This window comes from Motacilla alba, chromosome 1A (assembly GCF_015832195.1).
Source record: "Motacilla alba alba isolate MOTALB_02 chromosome 1A, Motacilla_alba_V1.0_pri, whole genome shotgun sequence".
NCBI classification, from domain to species: domain Eukaryota; kingdom Metazoa; phylum Chordata; class Aves; order Passeriformes; family Motacillidae; genus Motacilla; species Motacilla alba.
In genome coordinates, this window is record NC_052031.1 from 27386113 (window position 1) to 27410720 (window position 24608).

The following is a 24608-nucleotide window of genomic DNA, read 5'->3' on the forward strand; positions in this document are numbered from 1 at the left end:
AAATAACACGGTCAAGGTGGTCTCTAGTTTTTTTCTTTCCTTTACTTGTAAGTATAATGAATCTGTGTAGCTAACCAAATGAGTTTGGCCTTCCAATTACATATCACAGCAATAGGTGTGACCTGCCCAATGGAGTTGATTAATACATAGTTCTTTTCCCATGGGCACTCTTCCATGAATAGCAAATTCTTACAATGTCATTTCATAAAGTTCAGTTACTGGCAGCAGGTGTCAGTTGTCTTTTCTAAACATTACCACTGCATTTTATATCAGCCTACAAGGTAGCTGGTATGAAATGGGGCTTAAATTCAGTCTGGTGGTCAGCAAAACCTAGCCATGAGCATCATGAACATTGACAGATAAATTCCACTCATAGACTCAAGGGTAGAACACAAAGTCCCTGCTTTTCAAGAGCTAAGTAAAATCTGCAAAACTGAGGAAATTTCTTCCATCAAGTGTTGATTTTCATGAAGTGGGTGATTTCTGGGAAAGGCTTGATATGATCTATCAAGCATTCCCCAATTGATCATTCTTCCAACCAGCTTTACTATTTTTTATGCCGGGGTGAAGGAACTCAACTGCTAATGCAAGTGCATATGCCTAAATGAGTGCAGTCAAAACTGTCTGGTTGTTTATCTGTTCTTCAGCCCATTCTAGCTGTCCTAGATCAAGCATTAGAGGCCCACAATCAAGAACACTGAAAAACTACATTGCAACAATCTGGTTAATACTGTTTTTTCTCATTATTGTTCTGACACATTTACTCTCCCACTCTTCGATTCTCCCACCTAGTTGTCTCAAGTAGATTATTTCTCTGTGTGTTCATTCCATAAGTTATGTTAAATAAGACCTCCAGAGACAGTTTTATAGAGGGAGGAAGGGCTGACCATTAATTATATCAATTATGGGACACTTCAGCATGGTCAGTATTCTCAGACTTCTGGAGACATCTAGTGAATATTTAGATAGAGTGTGTTCACTATTGGCATTAGCACTACCACAACAGCAATTCTGCATTTGTCTAACACAGTCAGACTTGATGCCTACCCTGTTAGAACCATAATTTTGAAGATACGTGCAGGTGATGAAGAAGACATGCATGTCTCAACCTACTTGGTCTGTTCTGGTAAGCAGTCACTAATCAGAAGTCATACCAAATTCTTTCCCTGTGCCATGGGACTCCCATAATTCAGTACACTGAGCACTAACTAGAGAGTCTAGGAACCCAGGTTTCTCACTACTGTTTCGTTTTTACCACATTTGACCTTGAATCTTTTACCCTTATTTAGTACTTTGAGATTAGCAAAGAAATAGCACCCACTAAGCACTGTTATAAATTAAAAATTCAAAGGATAATCAATGTTTTGTTGAGGTTTTCAATGGAGAAGTGCACATTTAACCAATTTTTCATATGCAGTAGTGTTTTAGTACTCCCACCAGCTCCTTTGTTGGAGTGCATTATAACATTAAATATAATTTCAGAGAATTGAAGTTATCCTATGTGTAATTGACTCCAGGATAAAAAATTAATCATTTCACAGTCCATGTTCATTTTATTTCTCTCTCTCTCATGAGTATAATTATGTCTTTATACTGGATAGACATGAGATCTACGAATGAAATTAAGAGATTAATTACTTTCCCTGATTTCTTTGAGATCAGATATGGCACTTGCCATAGGACAACCTAATAAGATCAGGGCAGATAATTATGTATAGTTTGCTGGTTTCACTTTTAGATTATCAGTAGACAGAGATTTGTGTCATAAGTTTTGGAAAAAATCAGAGCTCCACATTAAGGAGCATCTTTGGTCAGTGTCAACCATATCCTGTACTCTGGAATGTACCATACACTTGGTTCCAGGCAAGAGATAAGTGACAGATGACAGGACAAAATCTCATGAAGTATTAAGATCTCTGACTGTGTGCATAAACAGATTATTATGTTAATATGGAAAACATTTTTTTTTCTAAATGTTTATAACTTTTCAAATATATTCTGTTAGTAATATTTTAACCTAATTGCAATATTGATGCAAGTTTTTTTCATTAACCCCAGACTTAAAGCAGCTGTTTGACACAAGAAGATATTTGGGATGCTCTGTATTGTAGCAGCCATTAATTCAGTCCAGAATTTTTTGGTTTAAGTTAAAAATGTTCATTTAAGGAATGTGTGTGTGTCTCCTTGCAATGCTAATCCAAACAGGCTAGAGAACTCTTACTTCTCTTGGTATGGAACAGTGCCACAAAATTTGGAGGAAAGAAAAAAATAAAAAAGAAAAAGGTGAATACACCTTATTCCCCCAAAAAAAGGTAATTCAAAGAAAAGAGAAGTGTGGACAGGAAATTCTACATGCTCTACCTTGCTTTTCAAGCCCTCACCCTCCAGGCTGCTACAAATACAAGCAATTCTACATGCTCTACCTTGCTTTTCAAGCCCTCACCCTCCAGGCTGCTACAAATACATAAGCAAGTCACCTTAGTTCTCAGTGCCTCCAGAATTTTCTTATTCAGTAGAGCAGAAATAAGCTGTTTTACAAGATGTCTGAATATACAGTTTATGAATAAAAATGAAAAAGTAGCTAATATAATTTACTTTTCTGAAAAGTGAAAGTGACAGTGGTGCTCATTTGGGATGAACACCTTTATCGCACTTTGTATCTGCAGGTCAATGAGAATCCATTTGTGAGATTGTGAATCCAGACTTTTATGAATTCAGAATAATTCAGAAACTGTTCTTCCAGATGAATTTGATAAATATGAAAACAGCTGCACCAGTCTTCAGAATGTTATTGGATGATTACTGGGCAGCTATTAAACATTACATTATACAGTAACAACACTAATTTCCCCACAGCTTTGAAATAGATCTGCCACAGTTTGCTTGTGTCTTCAAATCTAAAGTGAAGCCTGAAGAAATACTTTGTTTCAAAAGATCTAATTTGTTTTATTTCTGAGGTCTTCAAAATAGGATACCAGGAAGTGGCCAGTGAGATGACTGACTTCAAAGAACCCACTGCTCTCAAAGCAAACCAACTGTAAGTCTACTTGGTGTCTATTTTTGTTCAAGTTGGGTTGCTTCCTGTGAAGCTCCAACACCTCTCTTGATTGAGACCTCTGCTTCCATTTTATTCCTGTTTATCATCACTACAGCAGTTCAGCTCAGTTCAGGGTTATACTGTGGTTTGTTTTGCACTTCAGATTCAACAGAAATGAAATCCAAAATTAAGGGACAATGTTGATGATGCTTCAGACTTTTTTGTCTAGCTGAAATATTGTCCAGCACCAGAGTGTTTGATATTGGGTTGTGTGAAATGTAAAATGAAGAAGGTAGGATATGCAACATATAGTGTTTATAAAATGCAGCAATTTTACCAGATTTCATAGTACCTGGAGTTAATATTTCATATCCATCTCTCTGTGAGCCTCTGTTATGTATGTCTGAAGAGTCCAATATCCATCAGAGTAATTACAAATGCCTTAAGCACTCAGAAAATCTCTGCTGTTTTGACTTTCAAAATTATTCAAATTACTTGAAAAACATTTTGAACAGAAACTGTAAGTACTTTCTGAACATAGAAACTCCTTATCAAAATAGAATCAAAGAAATAACTGCTGGAGAAGGAAAAAACCTTGGTCGCCTTTAGCATCAGAAGAAACTTGTTCTACTTCAGGCTGCCTTATACTGACAGGGGTTCTGTGACAGTGGTTCAAAACAAACCAAAAGAAAAGCCTCATTCCTCTGCATAATGTGGCTAGTGAACTGTTAAATTTATTTTAGCACGTAGAATTCCTTTGAAGACAAATGTAGCTATTTAATAAAAATCTTCTGCTTGTAGACAGCCCTGTCTATTTCAATATATAATATACCTTTAATTTTATTTCTGGTGCCAGAAAAATAATAAAATCTTGACAGAAAAATTTAAAGCCAGCATTCTATTTCTTAAAAATATATAGCTCAGTTGCAAGTTGGTGTAAGGATTGGGGTTGGGCTTTAATTTGGGGAGTGTTTTTAGGATTTCCAGGCAGAGATATTTGTGTCATTTACTTCCTATTTTATTGTATGACTTTTGGTTTAAGCAGGAGCGATATTTTTTTCTCTTCTTAAAACATAAAGAAAAAAGATTTTCTAAAACATCACAATAGTGAAACTGTTTATGGAGAGCTTTTCTTGTATCTGCTTTGGTGACATGAGAATGTAGGCCAGTTTAATAGCTCAATAGAACAGCTTAATAGGAATTGTAGACAACTTAACAATTGTGTGCAGATAGAAATTGTCTAATTTTTCCATGATAGGAAATAAAGGCTTCACTGCAGGAACCAAGCCAATTAAAAAAAAAATCTTTGGAAACAAGAGAGATTATGACCATTTTGAACAAAAAGAAAACCAATGCAGACAGGCAAAACATTCCCAAGAGCAATAGTATCTTGTCTGAAATTGAGTATCTGAGAAATATGGTAATGGAACAGATCCTTCTAGAAGCTATCGATGCCAAATGATGCCCTAAGTCACATGGAAGATGGGGACATGATTCAAGACAACCAGCACTTTAAGAGGATTCATCAAGGGCAGGTCCTGCCCAAGCAAGCAACTGACCTTCTGCAGCAGAGTGACATCAGTGGGCAAGGGAAGAGCCACAGGCATCAGCTGTTTAAATTTCTGTAGGGGCCTTCATATGGTGGCCCCCACAACTGGAGAGGTCTGGATTTGATGGATGGACTGTATGGTGGATAAGGAATTGCTTACATGTTTGCAGCCAGAGGGAGGTGGTCAATGGCTCAGCAGCCAAGCAGAGATTAGTGAAGAGTGGTGTCCCTCAGGAGTCCATTTTGGGATCAGTGCTAGTCAATGTCTTTATCAAAGACAAAGGCATCAGGGGCAGACTCAGCAACTTTGCAGGTGACACCAAGCTGAGGTTGCAGCTGTCAAGCCTGAGGGACAGGATGCCATCCAGAGGGATCCAGACAAGCTCAAGAAGGAACCCATGGGAACTCCACGAGGCTCAATAAGGGCAAGGTGCTGCAGCTGGGTCAGAGCAGCCCCATGTAGCAACACAGGCTGAGGGATGAACAGACCCAGAGGGGCCCTTTCAAGAAGGAATAGGGATGCATGAGAGGCCTCACATGAGCAGGCAAAGTGCCCTCCCAGCCCAGAAAGCCAATTGTATCCTGGGCTGCATCAAGAGCAGCGTGGCCAGCTGGTCAAGGGAGGAGATTCTGCTCCTTCTCCAGTCTGGTGATTCCCACCTGGAATGCTGCATCCAGTCTGGGACCCCATCACAGGAAGGACAGGGACCAGTTGGAGCAGGTCCAGAGAAGGTCCAAGAAGATGATCAGAAGAATGGAACTCCTCTGCTGTGAGGAAAGGCTGATAGAGCTGGATTTGTTCAGCCTGGAGAAAAGAAGGCTCCAGGAACACCTTAGGGTGGCTTTTCAAAACTTAAAGGGAATTTATAAGGAAGATGGGGACAGACTTTTTAGTAAAGCCTGTTGCAAAAAGGCAAAAGTAATATTTTCAAATTAAAGGAGGGTAGATTTAGATTAGATTTAAGGAAGATACTCAGGGCTTATTGGAAGAGGGCTGGACTAGATGATCTTTACAGGTCCCATCCAACACGATTCTATAATTCTATGATTTTCAGCATTTTACCTTGACTGGTAAGCTGAAGCATGAACTCTGTGCTGCACATCAGGTAGGCAGGAGAGGATTTTGCTCACCTGCACCAGCAGAGACTCTGACCCACCTGCTTTGTGCAAGAACTGATGGCCCCTGGCTAGGGTGAAATAGGAAACACTGAGCCATGGGGCAGGAGTAGGGGGACGCCCTGATAAAAATTGTTTATAGCTATAAATAATAGTTTCATTTCGGACCCTGTCACTTAAGGGTGAATTTTGTTTGCCTTCTTTCTACACCTGTAACCATGACCCACAGTGGTCTGAGTACAAATGGCCTGTGAAGTGATTAGCAATCTCTGGGTTTTGGTCAACAATAGAAATAGAAATAGAAATACTGCATGAGCAGCTCCAACTGACTTCAGGTGGATGTCAGAACCTGACAATTGGTTATTCAGTAGCAACTGGAAGCTGATATTTTCATGTTGAAGTACTAGTGGCTTTTCTTTTAGCTAAAAGTAATCACTATTTAAGTTCCTCTATTAGGTTATGTTAAGAGTTTCCTTTCTCATTATTCTCATGCTTTTTTCCCCTGTTGAACATGTGCTCCTTTTCTGTGTTTTTGAAGCCTATTTCCTATGCATTCTAAAGGAATGTACTCTATCTGTTCACAAAGAGGTCTTAGTTTTATCATTTTTATAATAATAACTAGTTTACATGTGCTATTTAGTTACTTTTTTGTTCATTGGGTGTTTAGGTCAGCAATTTGTCAGTCAGTGATGGCCTAGTGAAGAACTCATGTTTCATATTCACTCCACAGTCAAATATGCCTCAAATTTTCTTTTCAAGTTTCTTCATTTTTATTTGCATTAACTTAATTTCTGAATAGCTAAAAGCCTCAGCATATATAAATATATCATTTGACATCAACAGCATGGGGAAGTCTATTAAGGCAACATGAATAATGAGTCACGACTCAGTCAATTGTGAAAAAGTGGCCTTTGCAGTTTATCATACTACAAGAATAGCAGTGATGTGATTATTCCTGGGACCACAAAAGAGAATTCTCTTCCTTCCAAACACCACTTGCCAGGTCATCTTTAAAGCTGTATTTGAAGGTAGATGATTTTCTCCCTGAATCTAGCAGAAATTGCTTTGCTCTCTGTTAATGATGTAGAGCAGACTTCAGCTGTGACAGATGACTAAAAGGGTTGGATCCTGAAGCATGTCCTCACATTGCCTAAAACTTGCCAAGCATTCTCTCCTTTTGGGGCTTGGAACCCTCTGCTCAAATATCAGTTGCTGAAATACCCTGCAGCAGCAGTGTTTCCACTGATTGTGTCATTTCCTTGTGATAGGCAAAAACAGCCTTGTGAAAGATGCAAGGAGGCATGGGGTAAAATTGTAAAGTTAATATTTTTTAGCAGATAAATATAAATGAAGAGGCTAAAATTTGTTAAATTTTATTTCTTTGATGGTGATCTTGCTGAGCACAGAATACTTAATTCTGAAAATCTGCTGATGGAATATGATATGCAATACACGAGAGACCAATTTGGCCTTTAAAGGAATGATTTAAACTAAGTGCATTGAGCTCAGGAGAGCACAGAGGCATTGGTCTATGCTATTGCTGAAAGCATGTGCTAACAGAAGAAGAGGGTGTAGGAAGCCCGGGAAAACTGCTGGGAGAACTGCTTCAGGTCTTAGATAAGTTCCCTTGCTGAAGATGAAGAGTGGTAAATTCCAAATTTGAAAGGGGTGCATTTTTCACTCAGGTTTCTCTTGAGGAAATGCCAAGTGCTGAGTGGCATTCAGTGCTGAGTGGCATTACTGGTTGCAGTAAGTTTCTAGGCTTATTGTCAATACCAATGGGATTTTGGATTGTAGTGGGTTGACCTTGGCTGGATTCCAGGTACCCGTCCAAGCCTCTCTATCACTCCCCTCTACAGCTGGACAGGGGAGAAAATATATAACAAAGGATTCATAACTTGAGAGATTGCTCACCAAATACTGTCACAGGCAAAACAGGCTCTAATTAGAGATATTACTTGAATTTGCTACTAGCAGAATCGGAGCAGGATAATGAAAAGTAAAATAAGACCCTAAAAACACATTGCCCCCATTCTTCCCTCCTTTTCAGCTCTATCTCCTCCCCTCCCCCAGCAGCGCAGGGATACAGGGAATGGGGGTTACGCTCAGATCATCACCCATTGTTCCTGCCTCTACTCAGGGAGAGGAGTCCTTCCCCTGCTCCAAGATGGGATCCTTCCAACAGGAGATAGTTCTCCATGAATCCAACATGAGTACATCTCACAGCAACAGTTCTCCACAAACTGCTCCACTGTAGGTCACTTTTCCCCAGGGTGCAATCCTTCAGGCACAGCCTGTTCCAGTGTAGGTCCTCCACCAGGTCAAGTCCTACCAGGAAACCTGCTCCAGCAAGGGCTCCTCTCTCATGGGCCTGCAGGTCTCTGCCAGGAGCCTGTGTTCCAGCACAGGCCTCCCACAGATTCACAGCCTCCTCTCAGGCATCCACCTGCTCTGCTCCGGGTCCACCACAGTCTGCAGGTGGAGCTGTGCATGCCTGTGCACCTCCATGGGCTGCAGGGAAACAGCTGCTTCACCATGGGCTTCACTACACAGCAAACAGCCTCAGCGCCTCCCCCTCCTTCTCCACTGACCTTGGTGTCTGCAGAGTTTTTCCACTCACATATTCTCACCCTTTCTTTGTCTTCTTAAGCATGGATCACAGAGGTGTTACAGCAATTCCTAATTGGCCCAGCCATGGCCAGTGGCAGGGCTGGCGTGGAGTCACCTGCCGTTGACCCTGCTGGACACGGATCGGCTGGAACCAGCCGGAACCAGTTGGAACCGGTTTGAACTGGTTTGAACCGGTCGGAACCAGTCAGATCCTGTACCCTCCCTGTACCATGCCAATCGCAGCCAAGGATACCAACACTGCTCCAGTGGATCCATTTACAGTCAGAGCCCTTTCCCAGCCTGCATTCCAAGCAGTGCCAGTTGCAGTCACATGTCGGTTTCAGACCTGCTTGTGGCCCTCAAGGCTGGGCAGGAAGCCGCTGGGCCTGGCTGCAGCCTGTCTGTGTGCGGGCCGTGTAGCCATTGCAGGTGCGTGTTCAAAGGTTAGCACTCCGCTTTTCCTGTTTGCACACAGCTTTTCTTTCTCTCACATCCTGAGTCAGACATTTCCTTTCTTTACCAATGCCAGGGGATGCTGATTTGTTTCAGAGACAGCATGACAGGACAGAACTGATGTGTTGGAAAGACAGCATGAAGCACAGACAGGTGCAGCAATTCTTCTTCTAATTACTGCTTCTGCCCATGATCTGTAGTTATCACTGAGGAAGCCAATGCCTTTGAAGTCTCAAGTGATAGACAAATATATAATCATCATTTGTATGCAGCCGTACCTCCAAAATGGATCTCAGCTCAGTGATCCAGGACTGTCATTCCGCTGAGTCACAGTTGCTTTACTAAGATTCTGTCAAGTCACAAAGTTTCAGCTCAGGGATAATACTGCTGCTTGTTCTTCAGGAGGTTATTTCACTGGTACTCCACAGTTTCTGCTTCTGCTACGATTACTGCAAACATCCAAAATACATTACATTTAGAAGAAGAACCAAGAATAGATTAATGACTAATAAGACAGTGACTGAGGCAGATATTTACAATTCTTCTGCACAAAATTAATGATAACTAGGGCACATTGGGGTTGACTTGTATTTTAAGTATCGAACAAATTCCAAACAATCATATATTCTTTTTCTTCTTAACCAAGACAATGATGTATTTTCAAATACAGTTCAATAGCTTCAACTTACTGTTACTTGGAAGCCCGCAGCAGCACGCCTCTCTGTGCCCTGGTGAATTTCCTAGATGTGTAGCGCTGCATTTCAGACTGCACTCATGGTCATGCAGCTGTTACTGAACTGCAGAAATGCTCTGCTTTGCAACAATGTCTGCATCTCTCCCTTCGGCCTTATTGTTGAGGAGGGGAGCAAAGCCCATGTGGATATTGGATAGTCTGACAAGTTTCAATAGTCAGTTAATCAAAGTTTCTGTTTGACTCTTCTTTGCTATCTTCAGTAATGAAATAGCAGGTGACAGTCAAGAGGGAAATAACATATTCAGAGTGTGATCATGTCACAGCAAACACTGCCTGTGATTGAGCACTCAAGTAATTGCAGGGTGTAGCACAATTTGCACTGGCGATCCAACAGCCTGATTATCTCAGCACAATCCTGCTGATGTGCTTGTTGCTTAAATAATTTCAGAAGTAACCTAAAATGATGTTTATTTATACAAAAATCATAGAGGGATGAAAGAGACGAATACACTATTATGGAACAGAAGTGAAAACAGATACAATGAAACAAAATAAAACAAACCCCTATCAGTCCTTAATTTGGATACAGAGTCAAAGCAGAAGTACAAAATATAAAGAAATTTATTAAAAATTTGTAGAAAAAGAAAGCTTGCCATCTAGCATTAACAAAACTGCTTCTATTAATAAATTTGATCCCATAGACACCATGTTCTTTTGGAGAACCTGGGCCTTTTTTTAGCCTTTTCTAGACCTAAATGAGTCTCTTTCTTAGGATGTGTTTTGGGAAAGTTAAGCTTAAATCATTCAAACACAGATCACAAATAAAATAAAATATACGACAAGATCTTCCACCTCAAATTCAAAGCCCTTTATCCTGCTATGTAACCTATAAGGCATTTAGCACGATAGAGGGACAACAAAGTAGTTTGCATTGGAGGTGGTTCTTCTGAAACAGAATTCCCAATTTATTCCTAATTCCACAGAGGGAAGATGGTGGCCTAATGGATCAGCACGGGTACTTCATTTGTCACATGCACATGGAACACGGTGGCTAGTTTTTGTATTTAGGATGGACACACGAACAGTAGAGAGGAATGTGCCTTTCTCTTAGGAAAAAAAAAAACAAAACAAAACCAAAAAAAAAAAAAAACCCAAAAAATCCAAATAATTAAGCAAGATATTTGGGTAGTGCAGATTTTCTTTTCAGAGTTTCAGGAGAACTGAACAATTGACCTAGAAACCTGTCACAAATGCAGCATCAAACTACAGTTTGCAGTGTCAAAATTACAGTCTTTCCATTCCTTCTTTGATACTTGATACCAAAACTTTTTATGTCTGGCTAGTCATTTTCTCAAATAAATGAATTCCTACTGTCTTTTTCTGAGCTATTTTTGCTTCTCAATAGACTCAGATTTTTAACTGTTTAATCAAGATTTTACCAATTGATAAAGTTTCATACTTTTCCTCTTACACTGGGGAATGTTACTTTTCTATCAAAGATGGGCATACCAGTTGTTTCCACTCTGCAGAAGTGTGATCGTTCTGCTTTTGGGAAAAAATGCCTGAAAACATGGGAATCATTCTCTAAAATACAAACAAGTCCATCAGCAGCCCTGGAAAGGTAAAAATGTTTAGGTAACACCCTTTCGATGAAATTCTGTGTGTTTGAGGACATGGATAGAAATAGTACAGAAAAATTTTGATCACAGTTTTTAAATGTGGGGAAACTTTAGGCTGAGTGATAACAGTTAAAATAGGAGTCTGGGGTATCAAACATTTTTTATGTCTACAAGTGAGATTTCATAGTTTTGAAAATAAGTAGGACTGTAGCATTACCCCGATTTAAATTCTATTTCTCTCAAAGGGAAAGAGCCTCCAGTAGAAAAAAAAAAAAAGGGAAAAAAGTGACCAAATTGTTTTAGTGGCTCTTGGGTGGTGTTCAAGGAAGGCTCTAGATTGACATAATACCAAATTGAATGAGAAGATCCTTATGGTAATTACTTATTCTTAATGAAAAGCCAAAAGTCAAAGGCATTTTGGCAATAGCATTTTAGCCTCATATAAATCACAGGGAAATTATGAATGTGAACACATGGCCAGTAGCATTCACATTCTTGCAGGTTTGTAATTTATCACTTCAGATAACAGAAACTGAATAGAATATTTTGCAATCACAGATTTACAACTGTGACCTGATCAACAATTCTCTAGTCCAACCTGAAATAAAAGTTCCAGTTTAGCACAACTATTATCTGAAATTTTTAAATCATCTTTTCCACAAAGCTCCTGCGGAAAGTGTAGAGACCTCCATCGTCAGGCAGGAGAACTGACTGTGTTCCCAACCTTTGCTTCTAGTTACATATCCACTACAGTGACTATGCATATGTGATAGCTGAAGTTTTTTCATTGTAAACTCACACATTATTGTTAATAGGAAATTAAGAAGTGTTCTGATACCATAAGTATACAGGCTTTATAATTCAACTATATTTCTTCCCCTGCCTTTGTTTCCATTAACAGTTCATTCCCTTCCACAAAGAGAAAGGCACAAATTGAAAAGGGTGGAATTACAATAGGGTTTAAATCACTAGTTTGATTACAACACCTTTATAACAGAGGTGAGCTTTAAACAGCCCATCTTCCCCATGGATCACATCCATATAATACTGGTATTCTAATTCCCAGTGTTGATAACATTCATTAGTTGTTAGAAGTTATTTCCCGGAATGAATCTCTTTGTTGTGTTTTAGCTTTTTGCTTAGTTAAATGCTTGATAATGCTTTTAAAAATTGATCCTTTAGGATTGCTTTGGATCACAAAAAGAACATTAGTTCATTTTTATCTCTTCTTGGCTATGTAGGGCAATTAGCACAAAGTCTTGGCAGACAGTTCTTCCATTCAGAGTGATTGTTAAAAAGGTATCATGGGAATATAACCAAGCTTTTACAATACACATATGATGCAAGAAAAAGGCAATTCACCACATACAGCAGCAAAAAAAGCATTTATCACCAAAGCTGTCTGGAATATGTTCAACAGCCATCTGCCAATTAAAGAATAACCTACTGCTCATCTGCAGCAGACAACACCTATTTAGCTGGCAAGCAGGCATAGAGCAGAGGTAGCTGAAAGGTGCTTTGGTAGTTAAGAGGGCAGTTAGCTCATCTGGGAATCTGAAAGAGGCCCAGAAACTCTGTCCTTTACAGCATGGGACTATATGACTGTGGTGGTGACAAGCCACATGTCCACATGACTGGCTGGAAGAACCTTTCCCAGGGAGTCAGAGCCTTTGGCCATGGCCACTCCACAGGAGGGAGGCAGCCATGCATGGCTGGGACCTGGTTCTGCTCCTTGGGGATGGAGCTGCTGGGGGCCTCACTGCAGGAGCTGTGCTGTGGCTGAGGCACTAAGTGACCAGGTACTGGAGCCGTGGAACTGGACAGCATAGGGAAAGAAGGTTCTTCTCTGCCCTCAGATGTGATTTGCATAGTCAGTAATAGCCAAAGAAGGGGAACTAGTTCCCTGGGGACAATTCAAAGTCATCTGAGCCTGGAACACCCATTAACACCTAGGCCAAATGATGGAGGTTACCATCTGCCAGGCAGAAAGGTGTTGGTCAGAGTTGCTGTCACGGCATCCTTATCACTTGCTGTCAGACATTGCAGAGAGGCTCCCAATGCCTACACCCCAAATAGCTCGCTCTCACTGTTCATGGGTGTAAACACAGAAGACCGCAAACAGAGACATGGAACAAAGTCAACAGGGGACTGCAGATTTCTGTGACAAAGGTGGAAGACATGAGAGCCCAAATGCTGTTCCTCTCAATTGTACAGGTGTCTGAGAAGGGTTTGGGTAGGAGCTGCAAGTTAACAGCTGGCTGCATAACTGTTGCTGTTGTTGATGCCTTGGCTTTTAGAACTACAGTCACCTCAATGGGAGGCGTTAGCAAAGATAGGATTCCAGGAATAGAAGCACAGAGATTTTTCTGGACAAATTTCTGATCAAATTCCACCTCAAAACTCCAGACCGCAGAAGAGCTTGGCCCATACAGTACTTTTCATCATGCCCTGTGATACATAGAATGCCCAGTTTCAAATCACTCCTGCACCATCTCACATATCTACATTCTCTAAAAGTGTCTCTGGATGCAGAGTTAGCATCTGCTCCCGCAGTATTATTTGTTATTTTTACAAAAAAGAACAATTTAAGTTGGAGAAATCAAGAAAGCAACAAATACTGAATATAATCTTGTGGTTACTTTCCACACCCAGGACAACAGGGAACAGTTCTTAGGACAACAATTATTTATATGAAATGGAGCAGCTCAAACAGGAACATTTGAAAAATACTGGATGTTTTGTATTCCCACCCTTTCTCTGAATATTAGAATATTATTCCTCCTTTATCCTTAGCCTATTTCCTTTTTTTTTCCCCTAAATTATATAGCTGCCCCAAATGTTTCAGATCTTACAAATGTAACTCAGGGGAATTTTGGGCATTTAAAGCAATTTCCATCTCAGAAGTTTCTCGCAGCATTCCTTATATAGCCTGATATAACTAAAAAACAACATGTAGAATTCTCTCTTATATTATAAAATATGGAAATATGAGTGATGAGGTCAACTATGAAAACATAGAAAGTCTTAGAAAATGACAAATGCAGATCTAGGTAATTGGATGCAAACACTAAAATGCCTTCTGCAAAGCACAGGTGAAAACAAGCGTAGGTAATTATTATATTTTGGTTCCCATCCCTGTAGCTATAAAATATATGCCGTCAGGATCATCAAATTGGAAAACAAACTTATGTTCTAAATCAAAGAAACAGGCCTTGGTCTGAACTCCACAATTTAGAAGACATGGTATCACAAACAATGTTTATGTTCTTTGACAATGTTCACAAGCATTAGAAAATTGAAGTCATAATGAAACTGCAGCTCACTCACAATCTCTGGCCCTAGGATGTACATTGTTGATGTGTGTGTTTTGGAAGCCCCATCTGTTACGAGCTAGGCTTTATATACTGAATAATTGCTAAATTCCAAGGAGACCAGGTGGCAAGGCAAATTAATTTGGAAAGAAATAGAAAAGTCATGGGGGAGGGAGCCGAAAATTGTAGGAGAAAGTTAATTCAGCATTTTCTGAATGTACTGAATGAGGACAAGTGTAAAGAGAGAAAGAAAATACACAACAAAACATAGAAAGGAAGGGGAAAGGCAAGAAAAGAAGGGACATTTTCAGACCAAGACATGTTTACAGACATATTTTTTGGACCCTAAGAAATGAGAATGTAAGGGCATGAAAAACCCTGAGGATTTTGCCATGAAAGTTTCTCTTCAAGCCTATTTATGCTCTATGGTTATTCATATATTTGAAACATCAATCCACAAAGCCATGTGTAAACCAAAACAAGTTTAGTCTTCCTTTTTGTGAATGATTGAAAACAGTTCTAATGTGGAAAGAAGAGAGGAGAGTAAAGGAAGAAAGATCTATTTTAGGTTCTCAGTCTGAGTGGCACATTTCCAGTTTCTCATGTGAGAAGCACTCACAGAAAACTAACCAGATAGATACAAACAACCAAATTGCAACTATAAACACAGGGAGCCCTCTGTGCAAGAGATCTCTGGCAAGAACACAGGGAATCATAAAGCTGGATTAGGTCGCTTTAAAGAGCAGCTGGTGTCAAGTACAGTTCTGTTGTCCTAGCCCTCATTTGCTCCTATAACCAGCAGTCGATGAGACAGAGTTAGGTTAAATTGATTTATTAAATTCTGATTATTGTACTAGTGTTTTGGATCCATATAAAATCTAAATCTAAATGTAGATGCCTAAGTACAGAAGTAAATCTCTAACTTGGCAGTAAAGTCAGTGCAGAGGCCTATGACACTTGTAAATTACACATACACTACTCAGATTAGAACTATTATTATCTTGCTTTGAATCCAAACATAGTCATTTAAAAAACTATGCAATCAACCACAGCACAAAAGAATTTATTAGCACTGTGATAGCATAGCAAAATGCAACATATACTTAGGTCATATTATTTTACAGAGGTGTGTGCTCAAAGTGACCACCGAAAGGGCAAGGTGGTATGAGGCAACACTTAAGAGAAAGTTACCAAGCCAGAAGCAGGATAATCACTGAAGTAAAACTGACTCCAGGTAGAGATGACATGCTGCTGAATGCAAAAGGTTTATTGACAACATCCAAACACTCGAGAAAAATGAAACCAAAAAATCCCCAAATATCAAATAGAGCAGGAATACATGTGCACTGTTTTGACTAAAGGTTCAGTTTCTCTTCAGATGTGAAATGCTGTGTTCTCATATGCAGACCAGCTCAGAAATAAAGATATCAAATGGCAAATAAGTATCTGATTTGTAAGGTGTAACTGGAAGTAGATAAATATACATGAAAGACTGCACTAATTCAAATCAGGGGCCTATCTAGCTCATTATTCTGTCTCCAGCAGTGGCTGCAAGTGGACCCTAGGGAAGAAAAAAAGAGAAAGCCTAAACACATAAGTATAATTTTCCTAGATTTTACTATTTTCAGCTCATATTTCCTGAGTGTCTTCTGGTCCATTCACTAGGATGAATGGACCCGAAGATGCCTTTTCCAAGCGCTAGTCCCTAAAGATGCCTTTTCCAAGTGCTAGTCAGGTCTGCCCCTGAACACAAATATACTCTAAGCATAGGCAACATCCTTTAAAAAGCCATTTCACAGAATTTGTGCTAATGTTACGAAAAACTGCCTAATTTTTTTTTAGGAGGGTCCTAAGGCCCTGCTTTCTATTTTAGAAAGGACAGTGAATAATCAGACCTCCATTAGTGTTATGTTTTCATGCACAGGAATCCCAAGCTGCTTGGTTGCTCTGCCTATTTCTCATCAGCCATGTTGCCCATTCTGAACTCTTTGCAGGTCTCTTATATCTTTTTTGAAACTGAGGATCCAGAACTAAATACTGTACTCAGGGGGAGGGGGAAACATGGATTTTATATGACGACACATGTATCTTTTGTGTGTTGTCTTCTTCTGTCTTCCCACTAAGTCTTAAGAATAAATTCTTCACATGTGTTATCTTTAAGGAGGGAAATAACACAAAGAGAGAAGAAAGGATTGTAGTAGAATATCCAAGCCATGCTACACTATAGCATAAATCAAGTAAACCCTCTGTACTTCAGGTATTTTTTAATGTCAACAGTTCATAATTAACCATTGATATTTATGTATTTCTCCAGTGCCCAAACTATCCCATCCAGTTCTTTGGGCTCATTTTGCATCTTTGGCAAATGTCTCTGGAACTGGTAACCTGATATTAGATACTAGAATAGATGGACAGCAAGTCAATTAAGATGTGACATCTCAGAAATGGATATTCAAGTGCTGCAGGATGATACATTTACTTATGCCTTCAGCATCTTCAGTTAATTAAAAGGACTTTAAAAAAATCTGTACTAACCAAACTTTGCATTCCTTCACCTCAAAGTTAATTTCCATCTGCAAAGTATTTTATATCACTTTTATTCAAAGTTGATGGAATATGTAAAAAATATCTTAGAAAATATGGAAAATAACCTACTGTTGAAGGTTAATTTATGTCACAGTTCTGGGTAGCTTTCCTATCACTGCCTGAAGACTAGTCAAATTAAATTTTTAAGGATGGAATAAGAATGATTTTATGGGGCAGAATTTGAAGCACATTTTATCTTCCAGGAAAAAATGAAAAGCTGATGATCAAAGAAACAACCAATGGAGAAGTATACAAAGATAATTGTTTCAACTTATGTTTTCAGCAAAACTTCTGAAAACAGTTATGACATTACTGACCAGATATTCCTCCTCTGACATCAAGAATCTCAGCAATATTGGCGCTACTTAAAGTTCCCTGCTTTGTTGGCTAACATTAGTATTGCCACACTTAGATGTTGGAGTTAACATCAAGAACTGCAGTCCTTCAAACTTCCGTACTTATCTGAACTCTGCTTGCCTTTTTGAGGCAAAACCAGACTTGCAATTGAAGTTCAAGATATATTTATCATACTTTTACTGGGAGACTTACTCATAGGCAACAATAAAAAAAAAAAAAAAGATAGGGCTTCTAAAGTGGTACAAATTCTAACTGACCATGTAGCAAAGCAGAGTGTTTATAAATTTTCTGATTTAGTTTCATCTGACTGGTGCCTATTCTTGTAAATCACAGTCTGTATTCAACTTAAGGATTCTACAAAGGGCCTGACTCAGCTTTTACTAAAACAAATCTGAAAATATTATTTTTCATAACAGTCAAAACTATGTTACCCACAGAACAAAGATTTCTGAGATGGGAAATATACACTGAAGAAAACAAAGAATATAGTATAATCATTTAAGAATTTTCCTTACCAAGATAAGAATTTTAAAGGAAAAAAAATCTTAGACAAAACTGAAGCAATTAAGTACCTTTTCAAAATTAAGAACTAAAAAATATTTCCTCTGAGTTTCAAGTAATTCCAGTTTTAGAAAGCAATCCACATTTTTATATAGCTATACATTTTATGTGTGTATACAGGTATTTAGGCATGTATATGGCCCACACAGACATATATTTCAAAAACAGATCGAACACCAATTCAGGCTCTTGCTGACAAATGACTGCTATATCAATTTTTGCTATACATCATATTCCCTTTGGCCATGAGTACTGAATATCTTTTCATTAAAGGAGGTGACTATCTGTTAAAGCATTTTCTGTAGCAGTATTCCTGAAACAGTACTGAGTTTTCATGTTTTGTCATAGGAAAATTTTTCCATAATATTTGCAATGTTTCAATTGAAACATTCATCCAGTGGAAAAAAAAAATAAAAAAATAATGTGAACATGTCTACAAGGTCCTTACTGATTCAAGACCAAAGCATTCAGAACAAATATTCTTATCCTTTTGACTGAAAGAAGCATGAAAGTGCTGAGGAAATTTTAAGAAGGTATTTCTCATAACAATGGTAGTAAAAGTGTAACAAAGAAAGGAATAATAAAGAGGAGATTGTATTTGTGTTTGAAACAAAATCAATGTCTCTTATTCCTACTATTATTTCACATACTCAAAAGCACCAAGAATTCAGACACAAAAATGTGTATACCAAGGTGATCAAAGAGCATTCCAGGTTTTTAGCATGCCTATTTGTTTTGGGTGCCCTGAGAAGCACTGAGCAGATTTGTTGTGATCTTCACAACCTGTTAATCTGGATGCCAACACCTGCCATTCTTACAGCCCTTCTGCCTTTCATACTGCTATTGTGACAGAATGACAGATTGTTCAGGGTGTCATTCAGTGTCCTGACATTCATACCACTCTGAACATTTCACTGTATATTATCTGTGACAAAAGCATCTCCAATGGCTATCCAGGAAATCTAGCCCACAGCTCTAGAATGGCAGCTCCGTTTGCCCAGGTATTAGAGCATGGATGCATAAAGCTAACAGAGACCCATGCATTAGTTTCATACTGACACTGCCTAACTACATAAGTGGATTATGGATTATACATTGAAGCAAGATCCCTGGTGGCCAGAGTTTTGAAATTGATGTGCCTAGACTTTTGTCTTCTAAGAACACATTTCAAAAGGTCAGGGGGATTTAAAAGTCAACAGAGCAAAGTTGTGTTATAATAGAAACTGGCATATTTAGTATTTCACATAGAAAAATCTCAAAGCAATTTGGTAAAAAAGAGTGGCACCAAGGACATGAATTCCTCTCCTTCAGCATGCTCTCTCCTTGCAGGAAGATGCTTGATAATAGTCCAGTGGCTCTCTGAGTCACCACTAACAACGTACACTCTGTTCAGCTCCTGCAAAGGTTTCTTCTGCCTCATACAGCCACGTTCCCTATTCCCTACTCCTCTCCACGGACTCACGGGGTAAGCCTGATCTGCAGGATCTCATGTCATTACTCTTGCTCTCACTTTCTGCCTGCCTTTTCTAACTCATATGCTTGGAACCTTTCCCTTAGGCTGTGTCACAAGCGAAGGAGGCCTCCACAGGATTCAGTTGATCCAGGGAGGAGATGTGCAAACTAAAAAAACAAATAAAACAGATACCCTCTGTCACAAGATCCAATTTCAACTGTACTACTTACCTAAAGAAATGCATGTCTCCAAAGGACTGGCATTAAGTGCAACCTCTGCTTCATAAGTCACAGCTGGCTTCAGATGAAGGCTGAATTGTGGTAATCAGGTCTGGGACTACAAAAACACGGTAAAGAGCAGCAAGACCAGATCTCCCACTATCTCCATGGCTGAGCAGCTCAGAGAGAAGCTTAATTACAGAGACAAGTAAAGACACACACATCTCTTACCGTTCATTTGATTTTACCCACCGTGCAGCTTTCTCCCACTATGCCTGGCCCCAAGGAACCTTACTTTAAAACATAGGCTTGAAAGCTGTAACCTCCAGGAGCAGCAGAGAGAGGGAAGGCAAGGGCAGAGGAGGAGAGATGACCAGAGAGAAAAAAGATCAGTTTGGCAATTTAAGTGCCAGTATTTTTCCATACAAATTAAGTATGGAAAGCTGATTACCAAATGGAGTTATCTCTGTATAAAGCATAAGGTGACATGTTCATTGATAATAATGAGGATATTTAGACCATCACATGCAATATTTGTAAACATTTATGCAGAAATCTTTTATGACTGACTATAGTGCTGATGAAAAAAAAAATGAGCAGTTTTCATGATTTTAACCTATCAGGAAAAAAAAAGGTATATATTCACAGCCCTCTCTTTGTGACAGTATTACTTGTGTTCAAGCATTACTGGCAAAATATTTCACACGTATGATTTCAGTCCTGTATCTGCCATCACAATCAATTATTTTAAATCTTCCTCATGGCTGGAACGACTTCAGAATGATTCTTTCCTCCACCTGGTAGATGAGAGCTGCTATTGCAGAGTAAGGTGAGAATTACAAAAGCACAATATCTTGTCACCATGGTTTGTAACCCTTTTGCAAGACCCAGTACAGGAAAGAGGTCAGAGCAGAGCTAAAAATGAAAGAGGGACATTGTACTGTATAGGCTTCTAGAGAAGCCCCAAATTCAAAAGCAGAGAGGCAGTAAAAATCCTTTTATTTTTTTTCCCCTCCCAACCAGAATGAGTTTCCTACATCATGCCTACAAGTTCAACAAAGAAATGGGATCAGGGATTTCTTTTCACATCTTAGCTTCCTGTGTGTAGCTGCAATGAACAAAGCTAAGGAATGCTGAAAACCTACTCAGTCTACAGTCAGCTTATTTCAGAAGGACAAAGAAATAGGATTGACTAGAAATTTAGCTTTTAAAAAGTGCACAAAACTCTTCATTTTAAGACTCCACATATGAATCATCTTGGTGCAACAAGAACAGTGAAAAAACTAATAATAATTCAACAGTCTAAAGATTAATACTGACCTGAACAATTCTCATTAATGGATCTACTTTTATTGCTCTTTTAGCATCACACCTTATTGGGTTCTCAACATTATTTTGTAAGCTTGCATATTTACAGTTTGTGATAAGATGATGATCCTCTAACAGTGGTTTGAGAAAATTTGGCTTGTATATTACTACAAATTGCCAATCAAGTCAAAAGCTCTTGTTCTCTACAGCTCATAAATATAGATGCCACTCCAGGATATAATAGAAAATGTGCTCTCCACACTGTCATTGGATTAGTTCAACTTCACATTTTTTATGTTTTTGCAAAGTACAAATATTAACCTGAACACACAAATTAATGCTCAAAGTAATATTTAGCAACCTGTTTTACTTAGAGGAAATTTATAATACATTGATGTGTATCCGAATTATTCAACATATTCTAAGACACAGAATGAAACAAAACACAAATATAAATTTCATAATGTTGGAAAAGATGCTGAAATTATGAGATAAAACAAGAGAAGTAAAAAACCAAGATAGATAAATGGGAGCTGAAATGTGAAGTGATTCACTTATTCTGAATACAAGTGTATTAAGCTTCTGAAGTACTTTAGCAATCCAAAAGAGCAAGAAAAATACTGTGAGAAAAATCAGAATATTTTTGACAATATGAAAAAAAAAGTTCACTTTTTTGCCTTGTGAATTCTAGGGGTTTTATTTAGTAAGGAACTTGAACTACTTAAAAGTTATCTCATTTTTCTCTATTACAGAAACACTGGTTATAAAATTGCTGGTAAAAAAATTGCTGTTATCATAATTTGGTATGACACAATCCTTGGTCATTCCAAAATGTTAGGGTGTGTTGGAAAACAATGAGAAGAAATTATGAAATATTTAATTATTAAATACTTCCTCTCCTTACTCTGCCTTGGTTTTGTCAATAAAAGTCCTGTGCTGTTCTCACTGCAGGTCCCTCTAAGCTTGATATTCAGCTTTTGAAACATCAGGAATAAGGACCTGGACCATTCAGAATTGATTAAACAGAACTGACCACAATGGCCAGCAGCACATTGTGATTGTAACACTGTAATTCATCAAGAATCAGTTTTCTTAACCTCTGATTACAATCAATTTTTTATCTACTGATGACCTGTATATTTTAGAGCAACTCTGAAGTTCCCCCACAGTTTTCTTAATTGCCCTCCTGCTTTGTATATAATATCTCTCATAATCAAAATGCTAGACTTTTTAATTAGTCAAAATTTAACATATATATTTGGCACAAATGAAGACAGAAAGACCCTCTCAAATAGGTTAACAACTGTAATTTACTTCTTTCTTATATTCAGCCTGCAGTCTAGATGCAGTAATTTCTAGCTGACCAGACTTTTTTTTAATTCCAGCCCAGTGTATTACAGCTTTTAATTATGCTGTAAGAACAGTCTTTATGAACAACAGGATTTAGAGCACCAGATGCAATTTCTGCCTTTTCTGTTATTAGCATGCAAATCAATCTAAAAAAGAGCCAGCAATTTATTTTTTGCATTTTCTATATCATTGAACATCAGGCTGCTTACTGCTTGAAAAGATGGAGGGAAGAACACTGTGATCTGTATCACTACATAAATGAGCTAGGTAAAAACACTGTACTCCACACCATGAAATTATAATTCTCAAAACTCCTGTCATACTATCCACAACTTATCCTTGGATAGACTCCCCAAAACCTGTTCAACTTAATTGAAAACAGAAGGAAAACCTACTGGATATCTCTACCTTAATTTCAGGCTTTCATTACTTTCACACATAATATGAACCTAACCTTTATCAGTGCATGAGTGTTAAATTGCTAGAGGCTTGTTCTCACCTTAAGTCAGGGGAACAGACATGCCTAGACAGAGAAAATGTTGTAGGATATGTGGCATGTTTCTGGAATAAAGATCATTATGCCGCAAAAATTAATTCCTTACAATTAATGGAAAGAAATTGGTGTTCACAGGACAAGATTAACTTGACCAAATATAAAGAGCTACAGCTGGTCAGATTCATACAACCTCTGTATCTATACAAGCCAAGAAATTCTTGCAATAATAGTGTTATTGATTTAAATTTTAGTCTGGATGTTCTGCAATTCTATTTAATTATCTTCTGGCTAATTTTGCCTTGTTTCTGCTGTTAAACCTGAACATTTTTAATTACCAGGAATGGCTCCTGCTAAATATTTGTTTTCTTTTACTCGTTAAGACTCCAAAATACATGTAATCAATTAGCATTTAAAATTTCTCCTGAGTAACACAAATCAAACCAATTCACAACATTTATCTATACTTCCTAGTTCAAAAACCATCTGCAGTTTGAGAAAATACCCATAGTTCCTCAACATTGTTGCATTGCACAAAAAATTCAAACAGAAATGTGATAGCAGGAATGTGAAAAGTGGACCAAAAGTAATCCATTATATGAATATTTGGTTTTGTGACCAGCAGCATGCAAATAGTTTAATTCAATCATTTTGCCACTGGGACTTTTCTTCTAGATCCTAAATTTCCAACCTTTATCAAGAGGAAGACTAACACATTTATTGCCATCAATATTTGAAAGTTATGTTTAAAAAACAAAGATAGACATTTCTGTGTTTTCAGTTTCATTTGCTAAATCCTAAATAACTAGTGTTGTATATTAACACAGCAATATCCATTACAGCTGAAACTAAAGAGCTGCATAGCCCGATATCGAATCTCTGAAAACTGACAGAAGCAGACACTTAAGGAAAATATGTAGTAACACTTACTGCTTTCTAGTCCTTTGGCAAGTTGAGTAATATATCACATAGCTAATATTTGCTAATCTTCTATCTGATTTCCTTCAGAAATCCTTTGCGAATACCATCTGGCTTCAGACATTGTTGTAATCTGGTTTTGGCAATTGTTTATATCCATTTTATTAATTTTCTTAGGAATGTTTTGTTCTGACACTTTTATATGACATGTTTTCTCCAACTTGTCCAGATGAAAGAAATCCTCTGTTCTGGAAAATTCCCAGTAACACACTGTGGTGGATGGACTTTAATCTTCTGTGTGTGCTTCCTCAGTAACAACCCTGTTAGCCATGAACCCTGCATAGTCTCCACCTTTCTTCTGTGTCTCTTGTGCTCAAAGAGCCTTATAGTTTTAACATCTCTGGCAAATCATATTGAAATGATTCCTGGATGGTTTGTTATGACTATAAGTTGCCACAGTTTGCATTCTTTCCTATTTTATTCACTTTTTCACACAAATGCTGCTATGTACACATGTATAATATAATAGAAATATATTCTTAGAACAATGCTGGTAGTCCTGCTGAAGAAATATAATGTTTTAATTTTTTTAACATGTTTTTAATCCAAGAATAGAACATTCCTCTTGAGTTTGAAACAAACCATGCTTCAATTTCTTCTGTAATTTCTATGTTTCTTTAGTGGAAACAGAATCCCTACTCTAAGCCACAAATTTTACCCTTTTCTTTTGCAATTTTTGATTATGTCTTTGGGAAAATACATGTAATGGAAAGTGCATCCGAATTCATGCTATCCACTGGTTTGAAAGGAAATGCCTTTCTGTGAAAAGAAGTGGTTTTAAAGATAGATAATCAAACGGTAAATGGAAGCCAGATAGTATACCAGGGATACAAAAAGATATGGAAAAATACTGTGCAAAGAAGTGATTACACCAAGAATTAATTAATTCTATCTCATTTTCCCTAATAAAATCAG